At 35.9% G+C, this 26786-nt stretch overlaps 1 pseudogene; it reads left to right on the top strand.

Annotated features, from left to right (window-relative positions):
- The window catches only part of LOC123936909, a 68936-nt pseudogene extending 42597 nt beyond the window's left edge, over nucleotides 1-26339 (top strand).
- Nucleotides 26340-26786: the final 447 nt, after the last annotated feature.

Raw genomic sequence — 26786 nt, 5'->3', positions numbered from 1 at the left:
GTACTGATTTGAAACAGCAGCTTTTTCTCCTTTTGTCTACATTCCTTGCCTTCCTTCTCAAAATCCCCTCCCTTTCCCTACTTTCTCTCCTCCCCTTCCAACTCTGGCCTCTCTCCCTCTTCATCCTCAGTCACCTACTCCTATATGGAGAAATCCAAGGATTTGATCCAAGGGTTTTTCAAATGATCTCACACTCATGACCCCATTGATTCCTAGAGCTAACTTTGACCTCTGATACAGAAAACCTCAATTCCCAATTCAGCTTTTGCCTTTCACACTAAATATAGAACAGTAACACTGGGTTTTCTGTCGTGTGTGTGTGTGTGTGTGTGTGTGTGTGTGCACATGCATGCAAAATTTAGCTTGCAGCAAGTCTGAGTTGGCTTTCTCTTTCACTGGCTCTCTTTATTCGTACCTGCTTTTCTTGAATTGATCAAGTTGCAGCTGTTTTTCTCTCTAACTTCCCGTTCAGTTTCAGCGAAAATAAACTACTTCCTGACTTCAGTGCCTGGCCATAGAGTGATGTTATCCTGAGTGAGTAGCTTAACTGTAAAGTTAGAGGAAGTGAACTCTCAGCATTGTTTGCCTATTGGGTAACGTTTACTTTTTCCTTTGGTACAAAGAACTTAAATCGACTTTTGAGAGCATCAGGCTTATGTTTTGCCCCCATGGAAAGATTGCGTGTGGTCACCAAAGGTTCAACTGCCACCCAGACTATACATGTTTGCGCTGGCCCTCTGCCACTTGTTCGTTCCAGCATCCTCTCTGATGTCTGGTTCTCATCTGGTCCTTCCTAAGGCCATTTGCTATGTGATAAATCACTGCAATTTCTGTCATCACGTGCTCTGTGATTCCCTCTTCTAACTGCAACTACCATCTCATGCTCAGTGACAAATCAACACGACATCAGCTTTACTGCCTTTCTATATCTTTATACAGTTTAAAACTGTTCTTCCTGTTTATTTCAAAAGTCTGTGGACTTGCCACACCCTCAGCTTCTATCTACTTAAATTGACTTCTTTTTTTTTTAAGATTTTATTTATTTATATGACAGACAGAGATCACAAGTAGGTAGAGAGGCAGGCAGAGGGGAAGTTGGGGAGGAGGCTCCCTGCTGAGCAGAGAGCCTGATGCAGGACTCCATCCCAGGACCCTGAGATCATGACCTGAGCCTAAGGCAGAGGCTTAACCCACTGAGCCATCCAGGCACCTAAACTGACTTCTTCAATATTCTCATTTTCTATATTCTTTGTCTTCTCTCTTATAGACCTCAGTCGGATTGTGTCTCTCGGTCTGCCATGTAGGCAGTCTGGCCTCCTTTTCCCTACTCTGAACAACTCAAATTATTTCCTCTTCTCCACACTTACTTTTGATCTTTCTGGGATAAAGGCAATGTGTAATGTGAGAAACTTCTTATTGCTTGTTCCACAGGTAATTTATTTTTTTCATTTCTCTTCCTTTCTCATGTCTCCTTTTTTCCCTTCTTCCTTAAAAAGAACTCTGTCTAGTCATTTCTGTCCTTATGTATATACATTAATCCTACAATGTAATCTAACATCCAGATGTGGTTTATCTTATGTCACATTCAATTTTAAAGTCTAATATTTTAGCAACAGGCATCAAGCGTCCAAATACAAAACTCTAAATCAGCCTTAAAAAATAAGAACACATTTACCATCTTACAAATTATTTCCACTCATTTTCTGCTTACTTATCCTTAAAAATGATCAATATGCCAAGATTCTAGCTGATTTGTTTGGCATAAACCATTACCTGGGTGGATGAATGATATTTTCTCTCAAATATCAAACCAATCCATTATCAAGTGTACCTGGATGTTCTTTAAGACATTGGCTTAAATGTAGAATGTACAAATCACTCATTTCCCTTTTTATTCCTGAGATGATGCAAATTCTTGCATCTGCTCTTAGAAGATGACCCAGAATGTGATTCTTGCCAGGTCACTGCAGAGAATTTTCCTGCCAAGGGAAGTTTATGGGGACATACTAGTGTCCCCACAACATTTGAACTGATAGCATCATTTTCTCCTAGGTAAAATGGGGATAACAAGTCCTAACTTTCCATCAGGATTATAGGATTGAAGATACCATATGAAAACATCTAACATTGTCTGGGAAATAAAATATATGAATCAAATATTAGATTATTTTTATTGAGTTATACTACCCATTTTACTCATAAACTGATACCTACATCAATATTACAGGTTTAGGCACAGGTCATATCCTTATATGATTTCTGGAATACTTGAAAGCTCCAGAAAATGTCCAGAAATCCCTTAATGACTTACTAGCCTAATGTCTCTATTCCCACCCTCACTGTGTTCTTTCTTTACTGTAAAGTTAAGTTCATTGTTGAAATGTAAACACCATTAGGAAGATTAATCTACAGTTACCTTTTGATGTGAGTGGATTTAACAGGGATCTTTTCAGTGGGATTTGATTAGGAAAAAAATTAAAGACAAAGCAAAGTTCAAGGCACTGGGATTCAAGGCCTGGGGGTTAGAGAAAAGTATGTGGGTGGGGGGATTAAAACAGCAATGCTTGAAAGATATAGAGGTGAAAGTATGCCTTGAGGTGTCTCCTACATCTGACCACTGTGCTTATCAGAATCACTGAAGTTTTTATGAAATACCAAACCTGGGACCCATACCTCGGAGATTAGGATTTAATCACTTGGGGAAGGCGTCTTGGGTGTTTAAGAACTCAAATAATTCAAATGCTTAGTTGAATTGAAAACCACAGAGTTGGAACAAAGTGGTGCATGGGGAAACACTTTTATCTAGTCCTCCCTAACCTAGCCACGGGTTCTGACTGAATTAACCACTTAAAACTCAACCTCTTAAAAAAGGATTTGCTATTGGTTTAATTATTTTTAAGACCAGCTTTTTTTTTTTTTTTTAAAGATTTATTTATTTATTTAACAGAGAGATCACAAGTAGGCAGAGAAGCAGGCAGAGAGGCAGGCAGAGAGAGAGAGGAAGGGAAGCAGGCTCCCCGCTGAGCAGAGAGCCCGATGTGGGGCTCGATTGCAGGACCCTGAGATCATGACCTGAGCTGAAGGCAGAGGCTTAACCCACTGAGCCACCCAGGCGCCCCTAAGACCAGCTTTTTAAAAAATTAATTATTTTTATTAACATATAATGTATTATTTGCCCCAGGGGTACAGGTCTGTGATTAAGACCAGCTTTTTAAAAACAAAATGTGAAGCCATCATATTTGACTCAATCTTGACATTTTGTTAAAGACATAAAGTTTTAATAATAACTAAGAGGGGCTCCTGGGTGGCTCAGTCAATTGGGCAACTAACTCTTGGTATTGGCTCAGGTCTTGATCTCTGGATTGTGGGACTGAGCCCTGTGTCAAGCTCCAACCTCAGTGGGAGTCTACTTGGAATTCTCTCCTTTTCCTTCTACCTCTCTGCATCCCCCAACTCTCTTTCTCTCTCTCAAAAAATAAACAAAATAAATAACTAAGAGATTCTAGGATCAATTCAGCAATCATCAGTGCAAGGTAGAGAATTTTGCAAGATTGTCCTTATAGTTCTTGAATTTAGTAAGCAAGCTTCCTGTTTTTCTCTCTCCATTTCTCAAAGGAAGAGAATCATGAAAGAATCTTCAAGAAATTCCCCAAATAACTAATTCAATTAACTGACTCTTGTTTGTTGCTTTATAATGTAGAGTGCAACTGTTTATATATCACAGTGATTGGGTATATGTTATTATTATTATCATCATTATCATTTTTCCCACTTTCAGAGGAGTAAACAAAGGCTTAGAGATTTTGACTTGCCCAGTTACATGCAGATTTAAATGCAGAGCTAGAACTTGACCCAGGTTTTGATGTTAAAATTTGCATCCTTTCCACAAGTTTATTATTTTATTTTATTTTTTTAAAGATTTTTATTTATTTACTTGACAGACAGAGATCACAAGCACACAGAGAGGCAGGAAGAGAGAGAAGGAGGGGAAGCTGCTGAGCAGAGAGCCTGATGTGGGACTTGATCCCATGACCCTGGGATCATGACCTGAGCTGAAGGCAGAGGCTTTAATCCACTGAGCCACCCAGGCGCCCCCCACAAGAGTATTATTTTGAGTTTCATTCTGTGTTTTTAGTTGTTTAGTAGTATCTGGTTAATTTTTTTGGCTTCAATGATTTTTTTCTGTAATAGCTAGGGATTTTGAGGATTTATGACACTGAAATCCTAAAGTTGTAGGGTTAGCTTTTTTCTCTATCTCTTTCATTTTAGAATATCAGAAATCAGAATGTGGTAACAAAACGGTGACCCTAAATCCTGATTCAGCCTGGGATGGTCTTTGTTTATGCTTTTGTCTTGGAGTCATTACTAGTCATGCCCCCTTCACTCTCCAAAGGGTCTCAATTAGGATGATAAATTATATGACCATCCTCCCTAATAAGCATGTATCAAGCGTTTTCTCTTTATCTTGTAGAAATAAGTTATTTATTTGGTTGGGTTTTCTTTCAATGCAATAGTCAAGTTCTCATAATTCCTTGATACTACCCCCCGCCCTGCCCACCCCATCCATATTTTACTTAGAACTTCACTGAAATTTGAATATGTAGGGCATATAGAATAATGGTGGTGATAATAACAATAATAATTTGCATTATCCTCATTGATATATCTAAGCACCAAGTTACATGCGTTATACCCATTATCTCATTTAATACTTACAAAACCTTGTGAGGCAGGTACTGGTTTTCTCTTCGTTTAACAGATGAGCAAGCTGAAGTACAGAGATGCTAAGTAACTTGCCCTGGGCTCAGGGCTGATTGACAATCAGGACTTTAGCCCATATGTGACTTCAAAGTCTAAATTCTAAATCAATACACTAAAATCCATGGCCCTCTTACCCATTCTACAAAACTATTAGAACCATCTTCTTTTACAGCCACACAACAAAAGTTCTTATTCCAGATTATTTGCCAGATGAAATAGGGAATAAAGGAGTGTAAGTAAAGGAAATTGTTATATTCAATATACTACTGGAAACTTTAAATCTCCATATATAGTTGTGTCTATAGCCACAAGAGTATGTGTAAAGAATATAAATTTTTTTTTTTGTAAAAATCTATATCTTTTTTTTTTAGTATAGACTAAATATGAGGAAGATTGATGTTTTATTCTTCATCCATATGTTTTAAAGTAGCCTGAAACATTTTAAGTCAGTAACTCGGCCAGCAATTTTATAACTCACAACATTTTGAGATGAGGCTAGACCTATCTTTGATTATTCACATGAACTTACTATAAGTAAGAGACCAAAGGACTGAGTGTAAACAAATAGTGCTCAGCGTGGATAGTCAGATTTGTCACAAGGTTGAATCACTGTAGGTGGGCAAGTATACAACAGAGATGGAATTTTCATCAAAGCATTTGCTACTGAGCAGAAGTGCTAGAAAAGGATAGAATTTTGAACAATGGAAATGGGCAGGGGGATCTCTAAAATTCTATCTCAGTAGTACCACTACATGAAAAAGAAAATCAAAATAGTCTGACTAAATCAGTATTGTAAATCCAAGTAGAATAATTTAGTGCTCAGGCTAATGGACCCCTTATTAGATATTAGGGATTTAGGAATACTGAATGTGAACCTTGCCCCTAGAGAGGCCAGAGTAGTGATGAATAAGAAAGACAAAATCAAATAATTGTGTTATTGACAATTTTGAAAAGTTTGAGGCCATATTATTTTGGGGGGGTAGAGTTGAGAGAGCTTTCTAAATGTGTTAGACTAAACAATTACAAAGATTAAGGGTGTTTGTTTTGCAGACTGAAGGAATGTGACCATACTGGACAGTGATAAAGGGTCACTAATGTGTCAGGGGCCAAAAGAAGGCAGCTTTTGAGTTTGTGCAGGGAGCTAGCCTAATGGTGGCAGTGTAGTGGTTGGAAATCACATAGAGAGGCAGTCTCAATAGTAAAATTATTTGAGGCCAGCTCTGAAGACTAAGTAATAAAGCAGGAAATGGTGGTGACAAAATCCATATGGTGAATGTGAAATGTTCCTCTTGTAGATATTGAAGACTCTGAAGGGGCTGGAAGATAATCTGAAGGTATAACTTGAATAGACCTAGATCAAGAGGTTTTATAGAGGGTGCAGCAGGAGAATCTAGAAGAAAGATGAATATGGAAGTGCCTGAGATTAGGAACAAAACAGATGTACAGCCTTTATGTAAGTTAGCACAAATCTAACTCTTCTTTTTACAGAGGTGAAATAGAAAGCAGATTTTCTTCTATTCAGCCAAGCTAAACACTAATAAAATTGGCCAGCATGAATGCAGAAATAAATCATCCCAAACATGATTAATGTGCACACGTAAAAGAGTTTCTGAAAACAGGTACAAAATACATTTTTTTCCACCATCACATAAACTCTATAGCATTTACATAATTTGAGGTTTTTACAATAAGAAAAAAAACAACAACTATAAATGTTGACTTCTCCAAAGAGCAGTCATTATAAATATATTTGGAAAGAAAAAAATATTTTGAAAAGATTAGTTGATAGTGAAAAAAAGTAATTTTTGAAATTTCTTTATTTTTCTTTTTAAAAATTATAATTAAAACTTTACTTTTTGTGTAGTTTAAGGGTCACAGCAAAATTAAGAGGAAAGTACAAAAATTTCCTGTATACTTTTTGTCCCCATGCATGCATAGCCTCCCTCATTATCATCATCCCTGCCAGAGTGATACCTTTGTTACAAGTGATGAACTTACAGTGACACATCACAATCACCCAAATTCATAGATGACATTAAAGTTCACACTGGCTGTTGTATATTTTTATGGTTTGGACAACTGTATAATGGCAGGTATCCACCATTGTAGGATCACACAGAGCAGTTTCACTGTTCTAAAAATCCTCGGTGCTCCATCTCTTCATCCTTGTCCCTTACTCCCAACCAATGAACTTTTTACTGTCTCCATAGTTTTTGGTTTCCCAGATTGAAAATACAGTTAAAATCTATAGTACGTATCATTTTTGGATTGACTTTTTTTCACTTGGCAATGTGGATTTATGTTTCCTTTTTGTCTTTTCATGGCTTGGTAGCTCATTTATTTTTAGCACTTAATAATATTCCATTGTCAGGGTGTAACATGGTTTATTAATCTATTCATCTACTGAAGGATATCTCGCTTGTTCCCAAGTTTTGGCAATTATGAACGAAGCTGCTGTGAACATCTATGTGCAGGTTTTTGTGCGGACATTAGTTTTCAAATTCTTTGGGTAAATACTAAGTAGCATGATTGCTGGATCATATGATAAGAGTATGTTTAGTTTATAAGAAACTGCCAAACTGTCTTCTGTAGTAACTGTGTCATTTTGCATTCTCACCAATAATGAATGGGAGTTCCTTTTGCTCCACATTCTCACTAGCATTTGTTTTCGGTGTTCTGGATTTTGGCTATTCTAATAGGTAGCTCATTGCTGTTTCAATTTACATTTCCCTGGTGATATACTATAATGGAGCATCTTTCCATGTGCTTGTTTGCTATCTGTGTATCTTCACTGGTGAGGTGTCTGTTAAAGTCTTTGGTCCACTTTTTAATTGTGTTGTTTACTTTCTTATTGATGAGTTTCAAAAGATTTTGTTTATTTTGGATAACAGTCCTTTATCAGATGTGTCTTTTACAAATAATTTCTCCTAGACTGAGCCTTTTCTCATTCTTTTGACATTGCAAGAGCAGAAGTTTTTATTCTTATTTTTTTTAAGCTTTGTTTGCTTATTTGAGAGAGAGAGAACATGGGCAGAAGAACAGAAGGAAATATGAGGGAGAATCTCAAGTAGATTCCCTGCTGAGAAAGAAGCCTGACATGTGGCTCTATAACAGAACCCTGAGATCATGACCTGAGCCTGAATCAAGAGTTGCATGCCTAACTGACTGAGCTACCTAGGCACCCCAAGAGGTTTTAAATTTTTTAATAAGATTTTATTTATTTATTTATTTGAGAGTGAGAGAAAATAAGCAAGAGAGAAAGCATGAGTGCAGATGAGGGGCAGCAGGTGAGGGATAAGCAGACTACCTGCTGAAAAGGGAGTCCTACACAGGGCTCACCCAGAACCCCAGAATCGTGGCCTGAGCAGAAGGCAGAAACTTAACCAAATAACCCACCCAGGCACCCCAGAAGTTTTTAATTTTAGTGAAGTCCAGCTTATCCATTATTTTTCTCATGAATTGTTCCTTTAGTGTTTTATCTAGAAAGTTATTACTATACCAAAGTTCATCTAGATTTTCTTCTATGTTATCTTCTAGAATTTTTCTAATTTTGCATTTTACACTAAGGTCTGTGATCCATTTTTAGTTTTTTCTGAAGAGTGTACAGACTGTGTTTAGATTCACTCTTTTGCCTGAGGTTGGCCAGTTGTTCCAGCGTCATTTGTTGAAAAGACTAACTTTGCTCCACTGTATTGTCTTTGCTTCTTTGTCAAAAACCAGGTAACTGTATTTGTGTGGGTCTATTTCTAGGCTCTCTATTTTGTTATTTTTCTTTACCATTAGAATTTAGTAGGCTTATATAATTTTAAAATTTGTCTTTATTAAAATAAAAACGACAGTGTCTTCTTCTGTATATAAAAGGTCAAGATTGTCATTACAATGGTGATTAAAAGCCCATGGGTGTGAATAGTAACTCTCCTTGGAAGGTTGCTAAGATGTTAGAAAACCTATCCACCATAAGAGACTATGGACTCTGAAAAACAACCTGAGGGTTTTGAAGGGTCAGGGGTGGGAGGTTGGGGGGAACAGGTGGTGGGTGATGCGGAGGGCACGTTTTGCATGGAGCACTGGGTGTTGTGCAAAAAGAATGAATACTGTTACGCTGAAAAAAAAATAAATAAATAAAAAGGGAAAAAAAAAAGTATTAAATGAGATAAAATGCTCAATAAAAAAAAAAAAAAAAAAAAAAAAAGAAAACCTATCCACCAAAGGAGAGTCACAGAAGACTTCGTCAAATTGTGGTGTTCTCTCAACTCATGTGCTCTTTCTTCTTTCAACTCCATTCCCAGTTTTGTTCCTTTCCCAAGATAGGGAAGGTCCCCAGGGCCTTTGCCTAAATGTCCTTAACCCCTTCTTAAGCTATGGACCCTCTCTGACTTCCTTTTTTTTTCCTTTCTTCTGTGGACAGAAAAACCCAGCTCATTTCTCCTTCCCCTGGGGGCCTTATGTTCTTTCCTGTGGAGATGCTAATGGATGAATAGCCTTAATGTGTGTGCAGATAGTATTGGTTCTCTGTCCATATCCTCTTCAATCTTTGTTCCTATTTTGGGGGCCCTCCTGGCTTTGTGTGCTTTAGTTTTCAATAGCTTGTGTCTGTTACTTTGGGACCCAAAGAATCCAGGGATTTAATCCTTCTGGAGTAGGCTTTAAAGAACAGCTGAGGAGTGTAGGATTATGAAAGCCCAAATGTGTCACTTTGGATCAGAGACAATACTGAGGCAAGCCTATTTTTCAGTGTTTTCCTGTTGAATAAGGCTAGAGCATATTTGGCCTCCTCTCTGTTCCTCTTTTTTTCCCCTCATCCCTTACTGATATCCCCTGAAATGTACACAGATCTTCCACATGAATCCTTGTCAGGGTCTGTTTCTGGCACACCTGAACTGAGATAGTGTGTTACCTGTTTTGGAATTGTTTGTATTTTAGCAATTATTACTGAAGACATGATACTTTAGCTCAAAAGACTTACTTTCTAATGATAGAATAACACACTCAGGTAAGGCAGGGGTGTGTTTGTGTGAGTTTGGGCCTGTATATAGTGCCCTTGTTTAGGGATAAGGCAAGATTTAGTTATAGGTATGGACTAAATTGTATCTTTAACTCTAAGTTCCTGTTTTTCTCATCTTTAAAATGGGAAAAATCTCTTAATAACTTCTTCATGGGGTTATTGTGAAATCCCAATAAGAAATTGAAATTACCTAATGCTTAGCCTGAACTTAACATATAGTAATCATTCATTAGAATTTGCTAATTTCCTGTGAAGTAAACTGTATACAGGTTAAAACTTAAAATTTTCAATTAAATTGTACCAAAATGTATTTAAATTATAACTTACCACCTTACTAAAGTATGACTTTGAGTAAGTACTTTACTTTCTCTAAATATCTCAGTTACCATAGTCAATAGAGTGAAAGTCCTCAAATCAGAGGAATTCAGTTTGAAGTAGACCAATGAGTAGAATTAGAAGTAGCAGACTTGTAAGAAAGCATTAATTAATTTTGTTTAAAGATAGAGGTCTTGAAATTAATGAGTCACAAAATATAGTAATTGGTGGTGGTAAATCACAATGTGTATCCTATGGTACTGTTTATGAAGTCAAGATCTACCAGTTAGATATTAGAAGTGTTGAGTTTACCTTTTCCTGGGTTTCTGTCTTAGGACAATTGGTTAGCTTTATTAATAAGGACATTAATGAGACTAAGTTGATTCATTTGATCTCAGTGTGGGCCAGTGAGCTTTGCTCTCTTCCTGATCACAGACTGATTTTTAATCCTTGCCAGTCATTATGTGAATTTGTAATGCTCAAATGAGAACACTAATGAAACTGGTCAGTATGAACACACTGGTACAAATCTCAAAAGGCCATTTCTACATGTGTGTATGTATATATGTATGTATATAATATAGCACATCAGATTAGGTCCTCAAAGTGCACATTTGGCTTTAAATGAGAAGATTTGTTTTCTGAAACAAAAGATGGCATGATTTTTATTTGATCTCATTGGGCCTTCATTCTACATTTATAAAATAAGAGAAATAATATCTTTTCCTCATATATTAAATTCTATCATTTGTTTAAGGAGATATAGGAAAAAAATGTTTTAGTTTCTTTTTTTTTTTTTTTTAGATTTTTTATTTATTTATTTGACAGAGAGAGAGATCACAAGTAGGCAGAGAGGCAGGCAGAGAGAGAGGAGGAAGCAGGCTCCCTGCAGAGCAGAGAGCCCCATGCGGGGCTCCATCCCAGGACCCTGAGATAGTGACCTGAGCCGAAGGCAGCGGCTTAATCCACTGAACCACCCAGGCCCCCCAATGTTTTAGTTTCTTTAGAAGAAAGGCACAATATTTAGCTAATAGAGTTAATTATTTTTAATGACTATCTTCAGAAAACCCTTAAATATACGGTAATTGTGAGACTAGGGAAAATATATATATATATATTTTTAAAGATTTTATTTATTTGACAGAGATCACAAGTAGGCAGAGAGGCAGGCAGAGAGAGAGAGGAAGGGAAGCAGGCTCTCTGCTGAGCAGAGAGCCCGATGCGGGGCTCGATCCCAGGACCTTGAGATCATGACCTGAGCCGAAGGTAGAGGCTTTAACCCACTGAGCCACCCACGTGCCCCAGGAGAGCATATTTTGCTGTGAGATAGCAAGCAATAGAGATAATCAAAGGTGATTTGAAAGTTGCCAAATATAGCTAAAAAAGAGCCATGTAACTCCTTGGTGCCTAAGTAGGTTGAGACTAGAGGAACTCAAGGACTATTCTGGTGCCACAATTCACTATTCTATTATTCTGTTGTTTCACATACACATGGAGTGCCAAGTGGAATTAATTAGGTCTTTCTTCTGTAAATGACTGTTCATTCTACCTACCTCGTTCTAATGAAATTAGTTCTTGATCTTGATTATTGGCCTCTTCTATAAGTTCTTTCATATAGAATTTATAACTTCTGTGTCCTGAAATCTTACCAAACCAAAATGGTCCATTTGCTAGTAACTAGGAGATTATCTTTATTTTTAGAAAATATTCCACAGTCAGATTTGCCTAGTATATTTCTTCAGGGTGCAACTTTACTTACCAAGGAGTACTAATACTATGGGAAATTTGAAATTTTATTCTCCTGAATATAGTTGATAAAAACAAGATCATAAAAAGAGAACAGGTCCATTGGTCTTTTGAACTTTCAAAAATGTGGACACAAGAAACTGGAAAAGAATCAAACACTGGTTGATATTATTCTTGGTTAGGCCAAGAAGCCCCAAATGGAGCAAATATGTCAGATGAAGTAAAGGAATTGACGGTACACATGCTGCAGAATCCTTCTTGCACTCTTCTTCCTCACTTAAGTAAATGACATTTGTTAATGACTAGACCTTGTGGGAGAATATTCAGGTGAATCTGGCCTCAAAATAGCTGTAATTTTCATATGGTTGGTGTTATGTTGGCCATAGTCACCATCCTGAAAGAGACCATTTTGAAAGAGAAATCTAGTGGTTTTCTCCATTGCTTACTTCTTTCTAAAAATCAAGTATAGCATGTGACTAGAAACAAGTGGGCTCATGAAGCATTGCCAATGCTGTAGATAGTATTGTGAACAATGAGAAACTTTAGCAGAATACAGAAAAGAAAAAAAAATTTTGGATTTACTTCTATTATCTTTGTTTCTAGGTTAAAGGGTTTTTTATGGGCTTTTTTTTTTTTTAGAATTTTAATTTAGAGATAGAAACATACTTTCTTAGTTTAGTGGTGTTTCACTGGACATAGTACCAACCACAATTGCCAAGTAGCTGGAAGAAATGGTTTCTCAAATAGAAGGGAATGTTATTAATTCCCAAGATAGAAGTGTGGTAAATTCAATGGAATTAGTTTGTAAATTTGACTTGGTAATGAACCACTAAAGAAAAAAAATGCCAGAAATTTCCCCTAAATCAATAGCTACCATTGGATACTTGAAATGCCATGACACTTTCATAAAACATTTTAAGTAGATGGTGGAAATAACAGTCAATTATATCATAGGACTTGACAAAGAACTACAACTCTTGAGTCCTGAAAGTATAGGTTTGGAACATAAATTCAGGAAAAAGTCCTTATAAAAGTTGGGAAATAAAGACCTTTTGTGTTTGGACTGGAGATCTTAGATTTTAGAGGAAAATCCATGAATCCCATTATGTAGCCCATATTTTCCCAGTCCAAATCTTATTTCTCATTCAGAGTACTCAGTAACCAGGAAAGGACAATCTCATTTTCCAAGTGAGAAAGAAAATAGAAGTGAATTTAGAACAGGGTAAGAACCAGCAGAAAAATAAATAAACATGAGAGTTATTTGTTACATTACATCCACAGGACTGCATAGAGAGTGGGGAAATTATCCACCAATGCCTATCTGGAGGTACTTGGTACTTGAATTTGTATAACAAAACAATGATGAAGATAATTTTTAGAGAAATAAAAATGTTAAACTATAAACTTATCTATAAAATCAACTTAGAAATGTAACAGGTTTTGTGGTATGAAAATTAAATGACAAACTCTAAGCTATTATAGTTGGAAAGCTAAAACACGTGTACATATATATGACTTATTACATAGTATATCATAAGATATATGTTTGTACATGTGTGTGTATAAATATACATACACATATACATATGTGTGTGTATATACATATATGGATATCACCTCTCCCATTTTAAAAATTTTATTTATTTTAGAGAGAGAGAGAGAGTGAGTAACAGTGAAGGGAGGGGCAGAGGGATAGAGAGTCTTAGGCAGATTTCCTGCTGAGCATGGAACTGACTGGGGGCTTGATCTCATGGTCCTGAAATCACAACCTGAGTCAAAATCAAGAGTTGGACATTTAACTGACTGTGCCACCCAGGGTGGCCCACCTCTCCCATTTTAAATAAATTAAATATCAAATTTCCCCATTTCCATCTATTTTTCTTTTTTAAATCCTATTGCCGGATGAAATATAACATCATCATCTGGTGTTGAGGGCTCTTCAGTGCTGTCGTACCTTCTTTGTGGAGCCGAGAGAAAAATGTAGCCTCTGTCCTCATAGTAAACAAACAAATATACAATAGTAATTTCTCCCGTAGGTCATCTTTTGCTGATGACAGGTAAAGGTTCCTGCCTTTGTTAGCTTGTTTGAAATATGTATGTCATTGCCATTCAATTATATAAGGGGAGTTAGAGAGGAAATGGAATTGAAGCTGCATTTTACAGCAAGAAAGAAGCTGGCGGGGGGGGGGGGGGGGGAAGTACTATGTCCTCTCAAAGCATGGCTTTGGTAGAAGCATAGATCTGGGAGTGAAAGCAGGGCCAGTGATCTACATAGACCTGGAAGATGAAGTGAAGAGGGAGTGCTCTCAGGCGATGCATAGATCACTGCCAATTTATACTCTTAAAGCATTTTAATACAAGGGAACATTTGATTTCAAAGGCTCAGGGACACTTCCACTTTGGTTCCTTGCCCATTTAGCAGTTTAGGATTACCATTTGTATACTAGATAGATTGCAGAGTTGAAAGTTCCTATTATATTTGGCTGTTTTATGTGTGGTTGCTAAGGTAAATGTTTAATAAGCAATCACAGGTCGGTTATGGGTCCCTATTGTTTTATGCTGATGTGGTTGTGAGCTGCTCTGTGAGGAAAACAAAATATAAGCCAGAGGTTTCAAAATGAGTTTCATTGCTTCATTAAAGTTTTTACATGGTTTTCCCTCCAATGCTACTGAATGAAATAAAGGGAGACGTTGTCTTTGAAGAAGGATATAGTCACTTCCTTTCCCCAATCTTCTTTGTCTAATTCTTGTTATTCATATTTTCTTCAAAAGATAAAGTCTCTTCTTTTTCATATGTATTGTTTGGCATCTTTCAGTTGGACTATATTAAATTAAAGGGTTACTTTGCCCTGGATTAAAACAACAAAAATGGACAAGTGGGCTTTTGGGATTTTCTGCTCCCATGTCCAAACCCTTTTTCTAACAAAGGATGGCATCTTCTTTTGAACACGTTTGCATGTTTTTCTTTAAACTTTTGCCCCTTCTTTGCCATAATTAACCACTTTGGCTGGACCTTATTTATTGTGGTCAGTTACTGAGTGATGTAGATATTCTCCTAACATCTTTCGGCTAATGGACTCTCTTTCTTTCTTTCTTTTTTTATTGAAGTATAATTGACATACAATATCCTAGTAGTATCGGGTGTGTATCTTACTGAGGCGATATTTTTATACATTTAGAAATGATCTCTATGATAAATGTAGTCACCATCTGTCACCATACAGTTTTTACAATATTATTGACTATATTCCCTACACTGTACAACCCCATAACTTATTTACTTTTAACTGTAATTTGAACCTCCTAATGTCCTTCGCCTATTTCACCTGTCCCCCTCTCTTTCCCCACTCTGGTAATCAACATTCGTTTCAGGTATCTAAGTGTCTGTTTCTGTTTTGTTTTGTTTATTTTGTTTTCTAAATTCCCCATGTAAGTGAAATTATGCAGTATTTGTCTTTTTCTGTAGGACTTATTTCACTCAGAATAGTACCTTCTGGGTCCATCCATGTTGTTGCAAGTGACAAGATTTCATTCTTTTTTTGGCTGAGTAATATTTCAGTGTGTGTGTGTGTGTGTGTGTGTGTGTGTGTGTGTACATTTTCTTACCCATTCTTCTATCAGTGGATGCTTAGGTTGTTTCCATATCTTGGCTATTGTAAATAATATCACAATAAACATAGGGGTTCTTATATTTTCTCAGATTAGTGTTTTCATTTTCTTTAAATAAATACTGAGTAGTGGAGTTGTTTGTTAGTATGGTAGGTTTATTTTTAGCTTTTTGAGGAAATTTCATAATTTTCTGTAGTGGCTACACCAACTTACATTCCCACCAACAGTTTACTTCACATCCTCACCAACATTTGCTCTTTTGTCTTTTTGATAATAGCCAATCTGACTGTGTGAGATAATATACCATTGTGGTCTTGATGTGCATTTCCCTGATGACTAGTGATGTTGAGTGTTTTTCATTTGCCTATTGGTCATCTGTATATACTCTTTGGAAAAATGTATATTCAAGTCCTCTGTCCATTTCTAAATTGGGTTCTTCGAGTTTTCTTTTATATTGTTATGTAAGTTCCTTAAATATTTTGATATTAATCCCTTATTGGTGTTCTGATTTGCAGATGCTTTTCCCATTCAGTTGTTGACTTTTCATTTTGTTGATGATTTATTTTGCTGTACAAATGTTTTTTAGATAAATGAATATGTATTTAGTTATTTTGCTTTTGTTGCCCTTGCCTGAGGAGATTGGTTCAAAAAATATACTTAGACCAATGTCAAAGAGCTTACTCTTCATGTTTTTTTGTTATAGGAGTTTTATGGTTTTAGGTGTTATATTCAAGTCTTTACTACCTTTTGAATTTATTTCTGTATATGATATAATATAGTGAGCCAGTTTCTTTCTTTTGCACATAGCTATCCAGTTTCTGCAATACCATTTGTTAAACAGACTTTTTCTCATTATATAGTTTTGCCTCCTTTGTCATAGATTAATTGACCATATATGAATGGGTTTATTCCTGGGCTATCTATTCTAATCTATTGACCTATTTGTCTGTGGTCATGACTATACCATATTGTTTTGATAACTATAGTTTGAAATATAGTTTGAGATCAGGGAACATGATACCTCCAGCTCTGTTCTTCTCCAGATTGTTTTGGCTATTCTGGTTTTTTTGTGGTTCTATACAAATTTTAGGGTTATTTGTTCCAGTTCTGTGAAAAATGCCATTGGTATTTTGATGAGGTTTACGCTGAATCTGTAGATTACTTTGGATAGTATGATATCTTAACAATATTAATTCTTCATGGGTGCCTGGTAGCTCAGTGGGTTAAAGCCCCTGTCTTTGGCTCAGATTATGATCCCAGAGTGCAGGGATCGAGCCCCACATCGGGCTGTCTGCTCAGTAGGGAACCTGCTTCCCCCTCGATCTCTCTGCCTGCCTCTCTGCCTACTTGTGATCTCTGTCAAATAAATAAATAAAATCTTTAAAAAACAAAACAAAAACCCAATATTAATTCTTCCAATCGATAAACATGGTATATTTGTGTTGTCTTCAGTTTTTTTCATCAGCCTTATAGTTTTCAGGATATAGGTTCCCTTTCAGTTAAATTTATTCCTAGGTATTTTAATATCTTTGTATTAATTATAAATGAGATCATTTTCTTAATTTCCCTTTCTGATAGCTCATTATTAGTATATTAAATCCAACTGATTTCTATATGTTAGAAAGTTCATATCCTGGAACTTTACAGAATTTATTTATTTTTTTTAGTTGTAGTAATTTTTTAGTAAAGTCTTCAGGGTTTTCTATATATGGTATCATGTGATGGTTTTACTTTTCCTTCCAATTTGGATGATTTTATTTATCTTCTCTTGCCTAAATCTCTGGCTAAGATTTCCAATACTATGTTAATAAAAGTGGCAAGGGTAGACATCTTCGTCTTGTTCCTGATCTTAGAAAAAAAGCTTTCAAGTGTGTCACCATTGAGTATCATGTTGGCTCTGGATTTGTTATATATGGCTTTTATCTTGTCGTAGTACACTTCTACACCAACTTTTTTGAGACTTTTTAGCATAAATGGATGTTGAATTTTTTCAAATGTTTTTTCTGTATCTTGAGAATTTTATCTTTTGTTTGGTTAATGTGGTGTATCATATTGACTGATTTGTGGAGATTAAACCATCATTGCATTCTGGGGATAAATACCACTTAATCATGGTGTATAATACTTCTACTATATTGTTGAACTTAATTTGCTGATGTTTGGTTAAGGGTTTTGCATCTATATTGGCCTGTATTCTTTTTGTTTGTTTGTTTGTTTGTTTGTTTGTTTTTGTGGTGTCTGTATGGTTTTGGTATCAGGGTGATGCTGGCCTCATAAAATGAGTTTGGAGTGTTCCTTCCTCTTTGAGCTTTTGGAATAATTAGAGAAGAATAAGTACAAATTCTTCTTTAAATGATTTGTAAAATTCATCTGGGAAGTCATGTGGTCCTGGACTTTTTAATTTTTGGGTGTTTTTAAATTACTGTTTCAATTTCATTGCTTCTGTGCAGCTGATTCAGATTTTTTATTTCATTATGATTCAGTATTAGAGGGAAATTTATCCATTTTTTCTCTATTTTCTAATTTCTTGTCATATAATTGTTCATAATGTTCTTTTATGAGATTTTCTATTTCTGTGATGTCAGTTGTAACTTCTCTCATGCCTGATTTTATTTATTTGGGACCTCTTTTTTTTTTTTTTTTTTCTGATGAGCCTGGCTGTGGGCTTATTGATTTTATTTATCTTTTCAAAGAATGAGCATTTACTTTTATTGATCTTTTTAAAATTTTTTAGTCTGTATTTTATTTAATTCCACTTTGATATTTATTATTTCCATCACTCTACTAACTTTGGGTTTTATTCTTCTTTCTCTAATTCCTTTAAGTATAGTTAGATTGTTGATTTAAGATTTTTCTTGCTTTTTGGGGTAGACCTGCATTACTGTACACTTCCCTCATAGGCCTACTTTTGCTATGCCCCATAGATTTTGGAACATTGTTTTCATTTTTATTTGTCTCCATTTATTTTTTAAAATTTTCTCTTTGATTAAACTTTGGTTGTTTAGTGACATGTTGTTTATTCTCCATGTATTTGTGTTTTTTCCAGTTTCTATCTTTTAATTGATTTCTAGTTTCATACCATTGTGGTCAGAAAAAGTGAATGATTAATCTTCTTAAATTTATTGGACTTGTTTTGCAGTCTAACACATGATCTGTACTGTACACTTAAAAAAGAATGTGTATTCTACTGTCTCTGGATGGAATCTTCTGTATATATCTGTTAAGTCTGTCTGGTGCAATGTGTTATTCACATTTCCTTATTGGTTTTCTATCTGAATGATCTATCCATTAACAAGTCAGGTGTTAAGGTCCCCTACTGTTATTGTAAAACTGTCAGTTTCTCCCTTTATGTCTACTAATATTTTCTTTATATATTTAGGTGCTACCATTTTGGGTGCATAAATATTTATAATTTTGTATTTTTTTGTTGGATCAATCCCTTTATCATTATGTAAATCTTTCAAATTTCTCTTTGTTTATAAGTTTACTTTGTTTGATATAAATATTGCTACCCTAGTTTTTTTTTTAATCTTCCATTTGCATGAAATATCCTTTTCTATCCCTTCACTTTTAGTTTATATGTGTTCTGAGGTCTGAAGTGAGTCTCCTATAGATAGCATATAGATGGGCTTTTAAATTTTAATCCATTCAGTTACATTATGTCTTTTGATTGGAACACTTACACCATTTACATTTAAAGTAATTGTTGATAGATATAGACTTACTGACATTTTGTTGATTGTTTTCTTGTTGTTTTGTAGTTCTTCTATATTTTTCTTCTTATCTTGCTCTCTTCCTTTGCGATTGATGACTTTTTTTAGTGTTATGGTTGGATTCCTTTCTCTTTATGTTTTGTGTACTTATTATAGATTTTTGGTTTGTGGTTGCCATGAGGTTCAAATATAACATTCTGTGAATCTACATTAAATTGAGAGTTGCTTAAGCTTGAACATATTCTAAAAACACTGATTTTTTTCTTATCCCCTTCCATTTTTATGTATACGATGTCATATTTATATAATTTTGTGTATCCTAACCTAATTTCTAAGATATAATTGATTTTACTATTTTTGTCTTTAAACCTCCATTCTAGCTTTTTAAAAAGATATATATATCTTTTAAAAAATATATTTACATATCATATATATTTATTTATTTTAGTAAGATATATATATATGAGATATATATCATATATGTATTTATTTATTTATTTTAGTAAGAGAGCAGTTGAGCAGGGGGAGGCGGCAGAGGGAGAGGGAAAGAGAGAGGATGACTATAAGACTCTGCTGAGTGCAGAATATGACACAGGACTTGATCTCATGATCCCGAGATCATGACTTGAGCCAAAATCAAGAGTCAGATGCTCAACTGATTGAGCCATTCAGGCTCCCCAACCTTTATACTACCTCTACAAGTGATTGATCTACTCCTTTCACTATAGGTTTGCTTTTATCGGTGAATTTTTTTCCTTTCATAATTTTCTTACTTTTAGTTATCATCTATTCTTTTTTTGTTGTTTAAAGAAGTCTCATTTGACATTTCTTATAAGGCTGGGTTAGTGATTATGAACTCATTTAACTTTTGTTCATCTGAAACTTATCTCTCCTTCAGTTCTGAATGATAACCTTGCAAACTACATTGTTCTTGGTTGTAGATTTTTTCTTTTTAGCAACTTGAATATGCCATGCCACTCTCTTTGACCTGCAAAATTTCTGCTGAATATTCAGCTGAGAGCCTATGGGGTTTCCCTGGTGTTTAACTAGTTGCTTTTATCTTGCTTCTTTTAAAGTTCTCTCTTCGTCTTTAATTTTTGACATTTTAATTGTTATGTGCCTTTGTGTGGACTTCTTTGAGTTCATCTTGTTTGGAATTCTCTGTGTTTCCTGGACCTGAATGTCTGTTTCCTTCTCCAGTTTAGGAAATTTTTCATCTGTTGTTTTTTCAAATAAGTTTTTTGTACCTTTCTCTCTCTTCTTCTGGCATCCCTCTAATGCAAATATTAAAATAGAATGACCAATGTTGGCCTTGAGGTCCCTTAACCCATCCTCAATTTTTAGTTCTTTTTTCCTTTTAATTGTTCAGCTTGAGTAATTTCCATTACCCTGTATGCCAGATCACTGGTTCTTTAATTGCAGAATAATCTAATCAGCTGTCGATTCCTTCCAGTGTATTTTTTCATTCCAGTTATTATATTCATCATTTCTGATTTTCTATATATATCTTATTTCTTTGTTGAAGTTGTTACTGAGTTCATAAACTCTCAAATTCACTGAGTATCTTTATGACTCTTATTTTGAACTCTTTCAGTTAGTTCTTTTTCTAAAGTTTCATTATATTCTTTCATTTGAATCACTTTCCTCTTTTTCTTCATTTTGACTTCTAGTGTTTGTTTCTATGAATTAAGTAAACCTTCTACCACTTCCAGTCTTGAAGGAGTGGCTTTATGTGGGAAGCCCCTGTGTGGACTATATATGCCACATATAGCTAGCTGGATAGAGTTGGAGTAGTTGTGAGCTAGGCTCTCTGCACCACTGGGCACTCTGCACCAGTGCCATTCTGATGGGACGGATGGAACAGAAATGAGAATTGGCTAGGTGATATTGGGGTGCTCTGCAGTGGGGCCACCCAAGTGGGATAGATGGCATTGAGGCAGGCATGCTCCAGGACATTCCAAGCAGGGCCACTTTGGTGGGATGGCTAGAGCTGGATTGGGCATGGTCTCATGTCCAGTGAGTATGCTAGAGGTTCCTGGAGTGCTTTATATCTGGGTCATCTTGGCAAAATAGCTGAGCCTGTAGTGGGTGGAAGTTGTGTGTGTCCTGATGTGTGCCATGACAGCCATGGAGGGACAGCTAGAGCTGAGGAAGTCACAGGTGTGGGGTGTATTGGGAGGCTAGCTGGAGCTGGTATGGCTAGGGACTCTGCTCCTGTCTGTGCTGTCAAGGTGGAGGAGATATGTAAAAAAGGCATTCTCCAGCACCTATGACCCAGAAGAGAGTTTTAGCAGTTTCTTCACTGTTAAGTGAATGCTCTAGGGTTATTAAACAGGTTTTGTTCACTTATAGTCTAGTTTGACTTTAAGCCACTATGTTATTTTGTTTGTTTGTTTCTGTTGTGTTCCAGATCAGGTGAATATGTATGTGGACCCCTCAGTGCTATCCCTTCCTATTGCAGTTTGTAGAATCATGGATGGGCTTCCTATTGTTACTGTGTCTCTGATTCTCTTGTTCTCTATGTGATCTCTCTCACCTTTGTTGTGCAAAAGCTGTTCAATTGACCCTCAGTTCTTCTTCAGGAGGGTTTACTGTGTATGAAGATTTAGTGTAGGGTGCCTGGGGGGCTCAGTCGGTTAAGTGTCTGCCTTTGGCTCAGATCATGATCCTGGGGTCCTGGGACTGAGCCCCGCATTGGACTCTCTGCTCAGAGGGAGCCTGATTCTGCCTCTGTTTGCCTCTCTGCTTACTTGTCTTTTTCTCTGTGTCAAATAAATAAATAAAATCTTAAAAAAAAAAAAAAGACTTGGTATGTCTGTGGGAGGAAGTAGGTTCAGGGTCTTTTTTATGATGTCATTTTGGACCTGCCTTCAATACCCACATTTTTTGAGCTAAGAAATGACAACCTTGAGTTTGAGTCAATGGTGAACTAAGATTTTAAGTTTTTTCAGGCAGAGCCTTGTCTTTCTCAGAACCTTCACTAAATCTGCCATACCTTTGATAGTAGTTTCCAGTGTACTAGGCATGGACTGTGCACTTTAAATATATTAGTTTATTTAATCTTTAAAATACACCTGAGTTAAATTTCATAATTATCCCCATTTTTATAGATGAGAAAACTAAGGCATAGAGAGAATAAATAACTACCTCAAAATCATTGAGTAAGTAAATAGCAGAGGTAGGCTTTGAATTCAGGCATTCTGACTTCAGATACTGTGCCCTTAAGTACTTTGAGGGATGAAGCATATTAGGGGCAGAATGATTCTAGGAAATTTCTTCTCTCACCAATTTTTTTTAAATAGTTTTCTTGAATAGGAATAGGCTTCCAAAGTGACTCTGTGAAGCCCAGAGGGCATCCCATGAATAAGTGTTGAGATTGTTCCAAAACACTAAATGTAGTATATTAGCTTAAGATGGTAATTTATTCCTGGGTATCTGGGATATACACCAGTGATTTAAGGGATTTAAGGGATGAGTGCATGGAAAACCTTGAGCAGAAATTTTTCCTGAGTGTGCATAGCTTCTCTGAGTACAGACAGCCACGGTTAAAAATTGGGATATTATTTGAGGATAGTAGCACAATATTACTTCATGGAAACTATATTCATGTTGTCCTGTGTTTCATGTGTTGCTAGCCTCTGGGATGTTGTAGAAGATATTTTGTGGGACATATGAAAACACACTAACATTTTGAGGGGATAATGAAATATGTATGAATGTGTATAAATATGAGTAAGTACTTATTGTGATTTATTCAAAAGGAAAATACTAAGAGAAGTAGGATAATACCTAACTTTTGCAAGTGAATTTCACATTATCTCACCTAATCTTATTTATAGACAAGGAAGGTAAGCCTTACAGAGATTAAGTAACATTCTCAAGGTCCAGCTATGATAAGAACAGAACTGGATTTGAAATCAAGTTTATCTGATAGCAGAGTCCTTGATCTTTACCCATCACTGTGTGTGTGTGTATTTGTGTGTGTGTGTGTCCATTTGAGAAGTAGAAAGAATGTGCTGAGTAGAATATAATAAAATGTTTTCTTTTTGTAGTTCTAGTAAAAGCTGAGTGGTGTTAAGTTCTATACATACATTATAGAGGTCATTTAGTTAAGAAATGTTGTTGAGAATATGTGTTATTAGAATTATATGAAATATTCTGCTAAAAACATTATAAGATATAAAGAGCAAATGGTCAGCTCTACCTTATGCCACTTGTGGTTGAAAATGTCTTTATATTACCTATTGATTTCTTGTTCAATGTTTCCTTCCTGCTTTTTCTTTGAATATCAGCTTATTTAATTACATTAAGACCATTTTCTTCTTCCAAGTTCAAGTGATAGTAGTCCTACACCAAAGAGCTCTCAGTAGGAACTAAATGTTAGAGAAAATTGTAAGAAATATTTTTAAAAATACCAAAAGGCATGATTACTGATGATGTAAGTCTGGCAGGAGTGAGGAGACATGAGGAGTGCAATGTTTTTCAAAAAAGAAAACCTTCTTTTTCCAGATCCTTTTGTGTCTGGGTGACAGCAAAGTTGCTGAATCATTGCTTAGGAGACACACGTTAAGATTATGTACAATGCGCTAAAAACACCCACTGCTGCTATTAGGACTAATGGTCAAAATAAATGATTGCAACTTTGGACAAACTGTCTTCACAAAGGAAGAAGAGATTATCAGGCCTCCATTAAGATCATTGATATAAAATACTTTCCTAAGGAAGGTGGAATTTCTGTTGATTTTTATTACGAATGGCTATGAGGCTTAGGGCTGAACCTGTGGAATAGAATATAACCCACCCAGCTATAGGTCAACATAGGTTTAGAATCCAAAATTTCTCTTTTCTTACCTGGCACATCCATCAGAAGATTCATATAAGTTACATATTACTGAATGCCTTTCTTAGAAAAGGAAGTGTTAACTTTCTCTACTCCCCTCATACATATACCACAACTTTATTTAGTTCAAGAGTGCTTAATCAGAGAATAACTAAACCGGTAGCACAGTAGTCCCACCCCCCCATCTGCCGTTTCACTTTCCACAGTTTCAGTTACTTGGAGTCAACTGTGTTTCAGAAGCAGATGATCCTCCTTCAGACAGTATCAGAGGGTCAGTAGTAGCTTAATGCTATGTCACTATGCCTGCCTCATTTATTTTACTTTGTCTCATCACATAGTCATTTTTATCATCTTACATCATTACAGGAAGATGAGTGTAGTACAATAAGATATTTTAAGAGAGAAAGGCCACATTCACATAACTTTTATTACAGTATATTGTTATAATTGTTGCATTTTAGTATTGTTGTTAATTTCTTACTGTGCCTAATTTATAAATTAAGCTTTATCATAGGTATGCATGTGTAGGTAAAACATAGTATATGTAGGGTTTGGTACTCCTCCATATCAGACATTTACTGGGGGTCTTGGAACATATTCCCCAGGGAAAAGGGAGGACTACTGTAATAAGTCATTATCAATGTGATAGGGTAGTGATGAGTACACATTGAGAGTTCAATAAATCTCAACAGCCGGTCAATAAAAATAGGAGGGACAGTAATTAAGATGGATCGCCACTTGGAAAAGGTAACTGGAGAGGGAGGAAAGGTGATAAAGAGTTATGCTGCCCCCAGGAGTCAGTTAAGCCCTCATATTCCTTGGAAATCCTCATGAAACATGGACCTCCCTTTATAAGAAATAAAATGACATTAAGGAAATACATGCTTCAGGTATGACAAATTGTGATTGCTCAGATTAGGGAAAAAGATGTGAGTGACTTAAAGACAAAAAAAACTGTGGCAAGGCTGCTAGGAAAGCCTTAAAATTCTCAAGAAGGAAGCATAATGCATGAATAAAGAATGAATTTAAAAATGAAGTCTGAGAATCAGAAGGCTGTGTCTTCTTCAGTGAAGCTTGGGCTCTACATCTAACTTTAGTTTCCTTGTCTATGAAAGGTGAAGGGGGTAGGCTAGGGTAGTGCCAAGGCTGCTGTCTTAAAGTCCCATGGTTCTAAGCTTGAGTAATTTCAGAATCTGCACAAAACTGACACATTGAGGGGAAGATGATAGCAGCTCCTTTGGAGAAAAGAGATTGAGAGGGGTGGGGGAAGAGGGTAGGCAGGAGAGACATTCCTGACAGTGAAGACAAACCCTTCACTCACCATTCATTACCAACTCTGCTCAGTGCTGGAGGTGTCCTAGAATGAATATATCACCATAGCTACAGAAATTGGTTCTCTTCCCTGTTTTTTCCATATGCCAAGCTTCCAACACCAAGTGCCTCCACAACTATTGTATAAGCGACCTGATTTTGCACAGCAGCAAGGAATGCAACAGCTTATCTTTGATGCAAAACGGATGAGTAAAGAAGTAAACCGAAAACCATAGACTATAATCTGTCTGTAATTAAGTACTTGGAGAATAGAATATGGCAAAGAGACCAGAGAGATATGTGGGCAATTCAGCCTGCTGCAGGTTATTATAATGATATAGTCCCATCTATAGGGATGTTGAATAATCCTATGAATGCAGTAATAACAAAATTTGTTCAAACATCAACAAATAAAGTGTCTGGTATTTGTTGTTAGGTAAACTCGAGAAGGAAGATGGTTGGTCACTGGAGCTTCCAGTGGAGAATTCACCTTGTGGAATGGACTCAGCTTCAATTTTGAAACAATATTACAGGCTCATGATAGTCCAGTGAGGACCATGACTTGATCACATAATGATATATAGATATTGACAGCAGATCATGGAGAATACGTGAAATATTGTCAGTCAAACATGAACGAGGTCAAGATGTTCAGGAACATAAGGAGGCAATTAGAGAGGCCAGGTTTATATACAATATACCATTTTCTGTAGTCCCTATTGTCATGGTTAAATTATTCTCTAAGTGTATTCTGGGTGCAGAGATGCATGGGTTCTGTCAGATTCTGGGATACTTTCTGCACCCTATAAACACAATATTTTTCTTTACTTTCACACACTCACCATTTCGCTGGCACTCTTTGGAAGTAGTGTTGTCCTGGTACCAGCCTTCACAGTATATTAGGGATGTATTGTCTGCAGCATTTTGCACTATTTTTCTCTTTACATTTATGGTTAATAATATGTATACATTATTCCTTTTTATTAGCTACTGTGTAAGACAAGAATCATTCATTCTGAATAAAGAATTTAGCCTTTAATTATACAACTGGGAAAAAAAAAACCTGACACATTATCCTTGATCCCCAGTGAAATGTTAGGTTGCTTGCCTGATCACAACATCCCGCTGCCTGTTCTATAACCACTTCCCAAGGAACATAATATATTCTGGCAGTATCATTTTGTTTTAAGAATGTTCTTTGGGAGTAAATTTGCATTTTGATATAATTTTGAGCATATGAAAAGGATCTCCAATGATGATCTTCCCAGATTCACCAATTATTTACATTTGGCTTAATTTGCTTAGTTATTCTCTGCATGGGGCATATATGTATGTGTCATATATATACTTATGGACAGAGTACCATTTGAGAGTAAATTTAAAACACTGTTCTTAGTTTATTGCATATTTCCTAAAAACACAGGCATTTTTTAACACAATCATAATCCAAGGAACAAAACCAGAAAATTTAACATTGATACATATT

Source organism: Meles meles, chromosome 2 (genome assembly GCF_922984935.1).
Source record: "Meles meles chromosome 2, mMelMel3.1 paternal haplotype, whole genome shotgun sequence".
Classification (NCBI taxonomy): domain Eukaryota; kingdom Metazoa; phylum Chordata; class Mammalia; order Carnivora; family Mustelidae; genus Meles; species Meles meles.
This window is presented reverse-complemented; position numbering and strand designations above follow the sequence as displayed.